The following is a 10,373-nucleotide window of genomic DNA, read 5'->3' as shown; positions in this document are numbered from 1 at the left end:
TGTAGGCTTATTGGTGAAATCAATTAATCTGAGTGGCTTTTTAGTTTATTATCACTTGCAATAAGGACTGCAATTGGTTGAAACAAAATAGCTATTTTGAGCTGATACATGTTATTGTGGATTTTTACAAAGCATTTTTATATTTGTTATATTTTATGTGTTATAATTATATTTGTTTCCAGTAAAAGAAAATAATCCAACAAGTCTCTTGGTTTTTTAGTAAAGGCAAACATTTTTTTATCACTGTGTTTGGAGTCACTGAAGCGCATAGACACATTTTTTCTTTATTTTAAATTATCTCCAGGCATTTGCAAAGCCTGAGTTTGTGCAGCTAGTGTCTACCTAACACAAGTGAATTAACAAATTATCTATAGAAATTTGCGCCTGGGATTTGGGTGTTAAGTACACCCACCTGTTTTTTGTCTATACCCACGTTATAACTGTGTCACTGGACATCACATTTTTTTGACTGATATCTCATACCCTCCAACATTTTACATATAAAAATCGGTACAATTCCGAAAAAGGGGCGTGGCCATGGGTAAATGGGGCGTGGCTACGCCCATTTTCCTATACTTTCAATGGAAGTCTGCAGAGCCAAAAATCGGTACAGACCATTAAAAAAAGGTACTGTACCTATTAAAAAGGTACAGTTGGAGGGTATGATATCTACTTGCTAATAGGTTGCTTTATAACTTAATGGTGCAGTACACACTAGCTATTGCCTGTTGTACATACTAGTTTTGACCATTCCAGCCCAGTATCCTGAATCCTTTTTGACATCGGTCACCTAATTTTCTGAATAGTCACTACTCTTTATCTGGACTCTCACCAGCGACATATAGGTTCACAGGTGGTTCACCCTGTATACCTTTGCCTAACGCTGGCAGCAGATCAATCTAATCTTTTCACATATTCTCTTATTTCCCTTTTTTTGTCTCTTATCTTATTCACCCTTTAATTTTTCTGTTTATGTGTACTGTCATCAGTGATCCCAGAGCAACGAGGGTATTGGTACCCTTTCTATTATACCACACTGTAAACGCCCGATTCCGTCCGATCTTGGAAGTGAAGCAGTGTAGGGCTTGGTCAGTACTGGGATGGGTGACCCCCCAGAAAGACCAAGTTTAGTAGAGGCTTGAGCCATTGGCATGCCCTGTGCCTAACGCTGACAGCAGATTCACTATCTCTATCCATCTTTCCAGTATCAATACATACAGTTATCTACATTGTTCTCGAATTTGGATGTCCACGGTTCATTAAGTACAGGTGTTCTCCTATATGTGGAACTGCTCTATCACAACACCCAGCTATTCCTAAAACCTACTCCTGAATTTCTATGAGCAACCATACCTGTAGGTTCACACAATATCGATTCGGTAACTGGCTTTGACTAAGAATACAACATCTGGTCCCCCTATTCAGGGTTATCATATGCATTTTCTATCAACTGAGACCACTCATGTGACGAATTTGAATTATTTTGTCTGTGTGTTGTTATATTTGTGTAGGAAACAGCAACTGTTTCATTTTAACATTGCATTATTACATTTAAATGTTTTAACATTTGAACACTATAGTCTTTCTTTAACTAATTCTAAGAGTGCACCCACAAGAGTCTTCTTTTTCTCCATGTATAACCAGATTTTCCCATTTTGTACAATCAACAATGGGTTAACAGATAAAAGGAGCTCAGTCTTTTTGGAACCGTCTGTCACGATCCTAGGCACGGCGATTCCCCAGATACGCCAATCTGCGAATCCCTGCCACGTGACACCTTTACTGGATACCTGAGCGCGTGCGCCAATTCCACACAAAATCACTGCCACCAGCCAAAGTACAAACGTTTAGGGTATGACCCAAGGCAAACTTATGGCTTTTGCCTGCACCTAGAATTATTAATATTTTGGTAATGCCTCTTTCAGAGAGTTGGGTTGGATACACAACAGAAACCAGATCTAAAATTAGATTATTTAATTCAAGTATAACACTTCAAAGCTTATGTTACAGAAAAAAGAAAGTTACAAGAATATAATGATAAAAAGTCAAAGTCACAACAGAAAGACAACTTCAAGAAAATAAAAATAGGAAGATAAACCCACCGATACTAGCACGCATGCACAGTAGAACGATGAGGTGAAGTGAAGCCGCTTCAGATATATCGGAACATTACAGAGCCAGAATGTTCTCCTGACTCGCTTCTTTGATAATGGACAACTTACACTCTGTGGGTCTCCTATTTAAAAAACATGCTGCCCCTTAAACCCCCTCCCTCTGGAGTGTTACTGTTAACCTTTTCCAGATCAGAGTTAATTGTGTAAATTCAACTGTAACATGGGATCTCTTGGTCATATACACAGGGGCTGGCTAATTACTCTTCCCCTTCCTTTTGAAGCTGGGCAATCAGATTTATCAATCATACTTAGACACTGTTATAGCTGGCTGAAGGAAGTTTTTAATCACCTTCCCTAGCCAGCATGTCTTTCTGGTCTCTCTCTGGTGACCCCCTGGGGTCAGGAAACAACCTGTTGGGAGATACACAAGCCAGTTGAGAAAACACATTTCAGGCCTGACCTGCGTTTACTTTAAGATCTCAGTTCTGATTCTCGAGTAAGTAAACTAAACTAAATTTCACACCTAAGCAGTCAGTGTGTCTCTGTGTTCTGTGGCTACAATTAAAAGCAAACAGATCAATCAAGCTTCAACCATTTAACATGCAAAGACAGTTATCACATACTGGTACATTGATACATCAATTGGAATAATACAAATTTCAATCATGCCCATTTCGATGTAACCCAGATGCATTGGCATCACATCCATTGATACGTCACTCGGATATCCTTGTATCATCTATATTGATAACACACTACTTATTAACAGGCTTATTCCTACTTGAAATAGCCTGGATCATGACACCTCCCCCTTTAAGATCAGCATGGGAGCAGTGGCACGTCAGGCCGAAGTCTCCTATGACCTTTTCACACAGGATTTATACATATCCACACACAGGGCACTTGCAGACATTGATCAATACAATATTATTTGCAGTTATGCACGTTCTGGCATCAGAATGGCGTGCAATCATGACACCTCCCCTTTCTAAAATCATCATGAGAGCAGTTGGCACCTGCAGCCACAGTCTCTATGCTGTGCCCTGACGACTGTCGGTACCTTGCCTGGATGGACTGCTGTCGTCTCCCTGTTGAGACGGATCCTCGCAGTTCCCATGTTGGGTCCAGCACTACGGGCATAGCCCATGAACTCCAGGACTTCTGTATTACCCCTAGGCTTAGCATGTCATCCACCTCCCACCATATTGCCTGCAACACCCCCAATGTGCCTCTGTACTCTGACTGTCTCAGGGGTGTGTGGTGACCTGGGTCTACCTGTTGAGTGCCTAAGTGCAGTTTTCCTAGCCTATCTGTGCAGCAGGTCTGGTAGGGGTGCAAGGCATCAGATAGCTGACTCCACAGCACCTCTGTCAGCTCCTCTCCATACTGGGCATCTGTCAGGGTACCCCCTGACGCAGCCGCAGCTGTCAGATCTAACAGTGGGTCCAATTCCTGGTCCACCTCTAGGAGGCTGCAAACTGCTAGCACGCAGGTGTTCCTGCTTTGGTAGGCCTTGAGCATATTGATGTGATATACCCTATGTCTCTTCCTGCCCTCATCTCTGGCAATTACATAGTTCACATCATGTACGCACTGGAGTACCGTGTACGGACCTTCCCATGCGGCTTGCAGTTTGTTCTGCCTCATTGGAATTAGCACCAGAACCTTCTGCCCCACTTCAAATTTGCCCTCCCGGGCTTTCCGGTCATACCAGCGCTTCTGCCTGGTTTGGGCAGCTTTAAGATGGCTTTGGGCCATACCTATCAGATGTGGCAAAGTTTCCTTAAACAGCATAAGGCTGACCACAACGAGTATGATAGAAATCATATCAAGTATTGCTCTAAATACTTTGTTTCCTTCTCCCCCTGGTACTTGTGATGCTGCAGGGTTAATTGTAGCACAGGTGAGGGGAGTTTCCTCAGCACTACATTCAATGGGACATACAGCTATGTCTCCCTCCTGAGCTGACTGATCACCCCTCCCCTTCCCTGGGAAAAAGGTGAGCTCACTCTGTACAGGTTCAGTTCTCAGTTCTGCCTGGAAAGCCAAGTTTTCCATAGCAGCCCATGACACCTTCCCCAGCAGTAGCGGATCTTGCCACGGGCAAGCAGGACTTTTGCCCGGGGCGCCGCCTTCCGGAGGGCGCTGGCGCCATCCGGAGGGCGCCGCACCGTGGCAAGATCCGCCACTGCTGCTCGCTGTGTCCCCCGTCCGCCTCCGCTGCCCGCTGCCGTCCGCCTCCTGTGAAGGGAACTAGACGTTATGCGTCTAGTTTCCCTTCGTGGAGAGTAACTTTGCTGAGCGGTGCGCGATGACGTCATCACGCACCGCACAGCAAAGGTCCTCTCCACGAAGGGAACTAGACGCATAGCGTCTAGTTTCCCTTCGTGGAGAGGACCTTTTGCTATGCGGTGCGCGATGACGTCATCGCGCACCGCTCAGCATTCAAGCGGCGCTAGCAATGTACAGGGGGCGTAACTGACCACGCCCCCTGTATTAGGCCACGTCCCCTTTCCTGCCCGGGGCGCAGAGCGCCCTTGAACCGGCCCTGTTCCCCAGCCTGACATAACCTCCCAGACTCACATCCTGTCTGCTAGCTCTCTTCACTGTGATGGTAGCACTGAGAGTCCCAGGAGAGGTGTCCCTTATCAATTCAGCTTTGAAAGGCATATTCTCTGTTGAGTTCTAAGTGAGGGGAATGGACCCCTGCTGGGTGTGTGTGTTTGTGTTTCTGCTTGAAGGGAGGGGGGCTAGGGGGGAAGCTGCAGTTTCTGACTTCTCCCTGTGCTGGGAGCAAGCAGTGACAGCAGCTGCCCATACAGACCCTTCTTCTGATTCTCCCCTGGCAGCACCCCGGACCCACCGGGTCACACCTCACACCAGGTACAACATTTCCCACATTGGTACAAGACAATACATTATCAATATCGACACCGTTATCTTGACCTGGTGGATCTTCACGTGGTACCTGGAAAATAACATGAGCATTTTCAACACTACATGGGATAATTTCTGCTTTCCTACAATTAGGCAACTGCTTACTATCGGGATCCCATGGTACATGGGAAGGAATGTGGTTATCTAAGCAAGTTGACATCATAGCATTTATCAAATCAGGCACATTACTATCATCCTTCAAATGTTTACCCCTTTCTGGGCGGGCATCCTGGGGTACCTGAGGGGAAACGGGGTCAGCAGGAATCCTAGCAACAGACCATTCCTTATTGTCAGTCCCATACTCTGCCCGCATTCCACCCAGATCTGTCCCCTTTGTGCAATCAGTGTCCCCTGGCCCCATGTCACGACCCAACGTCAATGGGAGAACAGGGTTAACATCTAGCACAGTAACATGAATGACATCACCAGCAGTACACCTACCACTATTAGGTGATGGTAACTCGTTCACAACTAAGTTAGGGCTTCCGTTTAACTCCACATAGGGACAAGAATTAACAATGATACCTGTCTCCGTCTCACCTTCCCGTATCTCTATCACCTTAACAGTTGCAACATCATCACAGATCATCTCAGGAGCTTCACACAGAATCACAACATTGCAATGTTCAGCATTGTTACATACTACCTGAGGTGTATCATATGGTTCAACAGGGTTAGAGACAGTGGTGACAACATTTGCAGATACATGTGGAGTTAGTAAATGTCCCAAGTCTGTAGTCCCACACACATTTGTGTAAATATTGTCAGTCAGTCTCACCTCTCTCTCTGACATAGTCCCACACACAGTTGTGTAACTAGTGTCAGACAGTCTGTCCTCTCTCTCAGACAAAGTCTCTTCCACAATCAGGACCTCCTGAAAATCAGCCTCTTCCAGCAACAAATCTTGGGCATCTGGTGGGAGCATGCTGCTCACCTCCTCATCTTCTCCCAGCAGTTTAAACTGGGCCTTGTGATGCGATGTCTCAGGAGCAGGCTCCACAACAATGTTAACAGAAAGGGGTACCCTTTTCTTGTGGGGCACCCCTGCAGGCTGGGCCTTTGTTTCCAAAGCTGGTAACGGAAGCTGTTGTAGGCGATGCCTTTCAGCATCTACCATGAGGCACTGATCCTTCCAAAATGGGGTAGCGAACTTTCCACAGTCATAGGCCTCTTGCTGCGCTAATTGAAAACAGTCTGCCAGTTCTCTCAGCAGTATCCCAGGACTTGCATCGGAACCCCAGCTGCGAAACTCTGCACGATACTGGCTGAAGGCGTTGCTTTCATCGTCCTGTGCATAGGTGAGCTGCATGATCATCTCTCTGCGGGAATTGTTGTGGCAGGAGATACCTTGCAGCTGACATTCATTAGTTAGTTCCTCTGTACTCATCCTGGAAAACAGGTCATCTTCATCTGGGTCAGCATACCCCCATTGCTCTTCTGACGCTGTCTCGGATGGGTGCCCGGCAGCCTCCCTGGCTGCCGCACTTTCTGCCGTCTCCCTGGAACTGGCAGAGGTGTCAGACCTCTGTGGGGCATCCGTTGTAAAGTCCAGGGTCAGCTGGTTCTGTGAAACAGCTGGTATTCACTTGGCCTTCGTCTGCTTCCAGCACGGGGAATTGGTCACAACGCGATTGATGTAGGTTTGCGTTTCTGGCCACAGGCTGCCAGTCGAGTTCAGCTAACTCCAACTGAAATTTGTGTTCTGCCTCCTTTTCTGCAGCAGCCGCCTCTGTCCAGACCAGATTCGCGTTCCGCAGCCGCCATTTCCAAAGCAGCTTTCTCTCTCTCCAGAGTAGCTCTGCGTTCTGCAGCCGCCATTTCCATAGCAGCTTTCTCTCTCTCCATAGTAGCTATCTGCCGTGCGTTAAGCTGCTGTATCAGCTGCAGCACCAACGCAGTGTCTGGCACCTTCACATACTTAAGAACTGTTTGTAGATACAGATCCAAGGCAGAGCTGTCACTGGAAGCATTGGAGGCATCTGATCCGCGACGTGCTGTACTCACAACCTTCGGTGTCAACTGCTCCTTTTCCTCTGCTCTGGAACCCGATTGATTCCCAACCTCAGACCTGGAATCCAATTGATTCCCCCTAGCAATTTGCTGCTGGTCCGCATGTCTGAGCGTTTGGATCATCTGTTCCTTGGTAAACTCTACACGACTGATACCAGAGTCCACATCACGATCCAACTTTACACTATTAATTTCCGCAGAAAGTAAAAGTCCAGTACGAAATCCACCTCCTGCAACCTCAGTAGCCACAGCCGATGAATTCTCACGTACAAGTCCGCCATCATGATGCTCTGTATCATCCTGCACTGGGTCGCAGATCAATCTCCTCTCAATCCATGCCTCTTTGTGCTGTCCTTTATAAGTAGCTACCATTCCTCTACAGTTACTTCTCCAAAATAAAATAACAGGGATGGGGAACAGAAATTGCTTTTACTGTGTGACTTTTACTACTATAAGCTTTGAGTTCTGGTATCTGGTGAATTGCATTCACTTAAGTGTTCCAAATAAAAAACAAAAATTACTTTTTGAAATATCCCACCGCTAGCCACCAGTTTGTCACGATCCTAGGCACGGCGATTCCCCAGATACGCCAATCTGCGAATCCCTGCCACGTGACACCTTTACTGGATACCTGAGCGCGTGCGTCAATTCCACACAAAATCACTGCCACCAGCCAAAGTACAAACGTTTAGGGTATGACCCAAGGCAAACTTATGGCTTTTGACTGCACCTAGAATTATTAATATTTTGGTAATGCCTCTTTCAGAGAGTTGGGTTGGATACACAACAGAAACCAGATCTAAAATTAGATTATTTAATTCAAGTATAACACTTCAAAGCTTATGTTACAGAAAAAAGAAAGTTACAAGAATATAATGATAAAAAGTCAAAGTCACAACAGAAAGACAACTTCAAGAAAATAAAAATAGGAAGATAAACCCACCGATACTAGCACGCATGCACAGTAGAACGATGAGGTAAAGTGAAGCCGCTTCGGATATATCGGAACATTACAGAGCCAGAATGTTCTCCTGACTCGCTTCTTTGATAATGGACAACTTACACTCTGTGGGTCTCCTATTTAAAAAACATGCTGCCCCTTAAACCCCCTCCCTCTGGAGTGTTACTGTTAACCTTTTCCAGATCAGAGTTAATTGTGTAAATTCAACTGTAACATGGGATCTCTTGGTCATATACACAGGGGCTGGCTAATTACTCTTCCCCTTCCTTTTGAAGCTGGGCAATCAGATTTATCAATCATACTTAGACACTGTTATAGCTGGCTGAAGGAAGTTTTTAATCACCTTCCCTAGCCAGCATGTCTTTCTGGTCTCTCTCTGGTGACCCCCTGGGGTCAGGAAACAACCTGTTGGGAGATACACAAGCCAGTTGAGAAAACACATTTCAGGCCTGACCTGCATTTACTTTAAGATCTCAGTTCTGATTCTGGGGTAAGTAAACTAAACTAAATTTCACACCTAAGCAGTCAGTGTGTCTCTGTGTTCTGTGGCTACAATGAAATGCCAGCAGATCAATCAAGCTTCAACCATTTAACATGCAAAGACAGTTATCACATACTGGTATTGATACATCAATTGGAATAATACAAATTTCAATCATGCCCATTTCGATGTAACCCAGATGCATTGGCATCACATCCATTGATACGTCATTCGGATATCCTGGTATCATCTATATTGATATCACACTACTTATTAACAGGCTTATTACTACTTGAAATAGCCTGCATCATGACACCTCCCCCTTTAAGATCAGCATGGGAGCAGTGGCACGTCAGGCCGAAGTCTCCTATGACCTTTTCACACAGGATTTATACATAACCACACACAGGGCACTTGCAGACATTGATCAATACAATATTATTTGCAGTTATGCACGTTCTGGCGTCAGAATGGCGTGCAATCATGACACCGTCAACTTCTTGCTAGGAGTTTTCTATGCCTCATTCATAGCCTCAGAGACATGATCAGAGTGTGGAAACTCAGAGACTACAAACTTCTGTTGTAAGCAGAAGTTTGTAGTAGCGGAGTTTCCACACACTGATCATTTCTCTGAGGCTGTCGTAGTAGGTGTAGGCAGTGTCACTTGGCCCTGTAATATGTAGTGAAATGCAGCCAGACTGTGAATAGAGTTAGAAAACATGTCCAACCAGGGAGGAGGGACAGGTGGGGCTGGTATGAGCTGATAAACAGGCTGTAATGACTGTGGGAGACCCATTGGGGAGCCAAAAATGGGGCTGCAATATGATCAGCAATTTTAGCCAGCATGTTAGAAAAAGAAGCTCATGGAGGCTCTTGTGCTGGTGGAGCTGATGGGCCCGGGGGCACACAACAAGCAGTGCACTAACCATCTTGTAATAAATCCTGGAGGTAAAACTTTCATGTGACGTGTCCTACATGACACAAGAGTAGGGGGCCTAGTCTGTTTAGCTGCCTTGCCTTTGTTAGACATAACTGCAAGGAGTGTACACACACAATATGGTAATGCGCTGCGCGTAACTGAGAATAGTGTGACGATGAGTCTGCACAAATACAATAATTTGCAATGTGTGGCAAAGTAAACCTTGTACACACCAGTAGCTAAGGGTTATTGTAGTAAGAAAGCAATATAATGTACAGAGCAGTGGCGTGCGGTGAGGTCAGTGGCTGGTGAGGCACTGTAGCCATAATGTCTGCCGAGTCCCACCAACAACCCCTACCGCCGTCGAGCCAATGTACGCTACCGCCCCTGAGCCGATGCTCACTAAAATGGCTAAAACAAAGTTGGAGAAAGAACCTCCGACGTCACCAGCGCCGAACAGGGAACCCGAAATGTACCCTTGCGGGCTCGCTTAATTCGCCGTGCTTTGGGCACTGTGGCTCGCTCTGCTCGCCACCAGGTTACTAAAGGGAGTAGTTGATGGCGTGCATAGTGAAAGAGCTATCCCGCCGGCCTAGCTCCTCCCCCTGACATCAGAGGTCCTTTAGCTCACTTGGTTCTAGCATCTACCATGCCCACTACTGCCGCTGTCCCTGCATGTGCGAAAGGCACACAAGCTCTCGGAAAACTGGGCGTAGTCTTGCAATGAGGATGTGACCAAACAACAAGTCCTCAATGGGAATGCTGTATCCATATGACGAAGGAGAAGGTGATGCCTTGGAAAGGCAGAGGGTGACGAGAGATGGTGATGGGGAGACAGTGATGCAGGGGAGATGCAGTGGGTGACGGAGAGAGGCAGTGGGTGACGGGGAGAGGGTGACAGGTAAAGGGGTGATGGAGAGAGGCAGTGGGTGACAGGAAGAGGGTGATGCT

General features: G+C 46.1%; 1 pseudogene; it reads left to right on the top strand.

Annotated features, from left to right (window-relative positions):
- Positions 1–1,018: 1,018 nt before the first annotated feature.
- On the top strand, positions 1,019–1,137 carry LOC134895766 (5S ribosomal RNA; annotated as a pseudogene).
- Positions 1,138–10,373: the final 9,236 nt, after the last annotated feature.

The sequence above is a fragment of the Pseudophryne corroboree genome, chromosome 3 (genome assembly GCF_028390025.1).
Source record: "Pseudophryne corroboree isolate aPseCor3 chromosome 3, aPseCor3.hap2, whole genome shotgun sequence".
NCBI lineage: Eukaryota > Metazoa > Chordata > Amphibia > Anura > Myobatrachidae > Pseudophryne > Pseudophryne corroboree.
The sequence above is the reverse complement of the archived record's forward strand: the minus strand, read 5'-3'. Positions and strand labels throughout refer to the sequence as shown.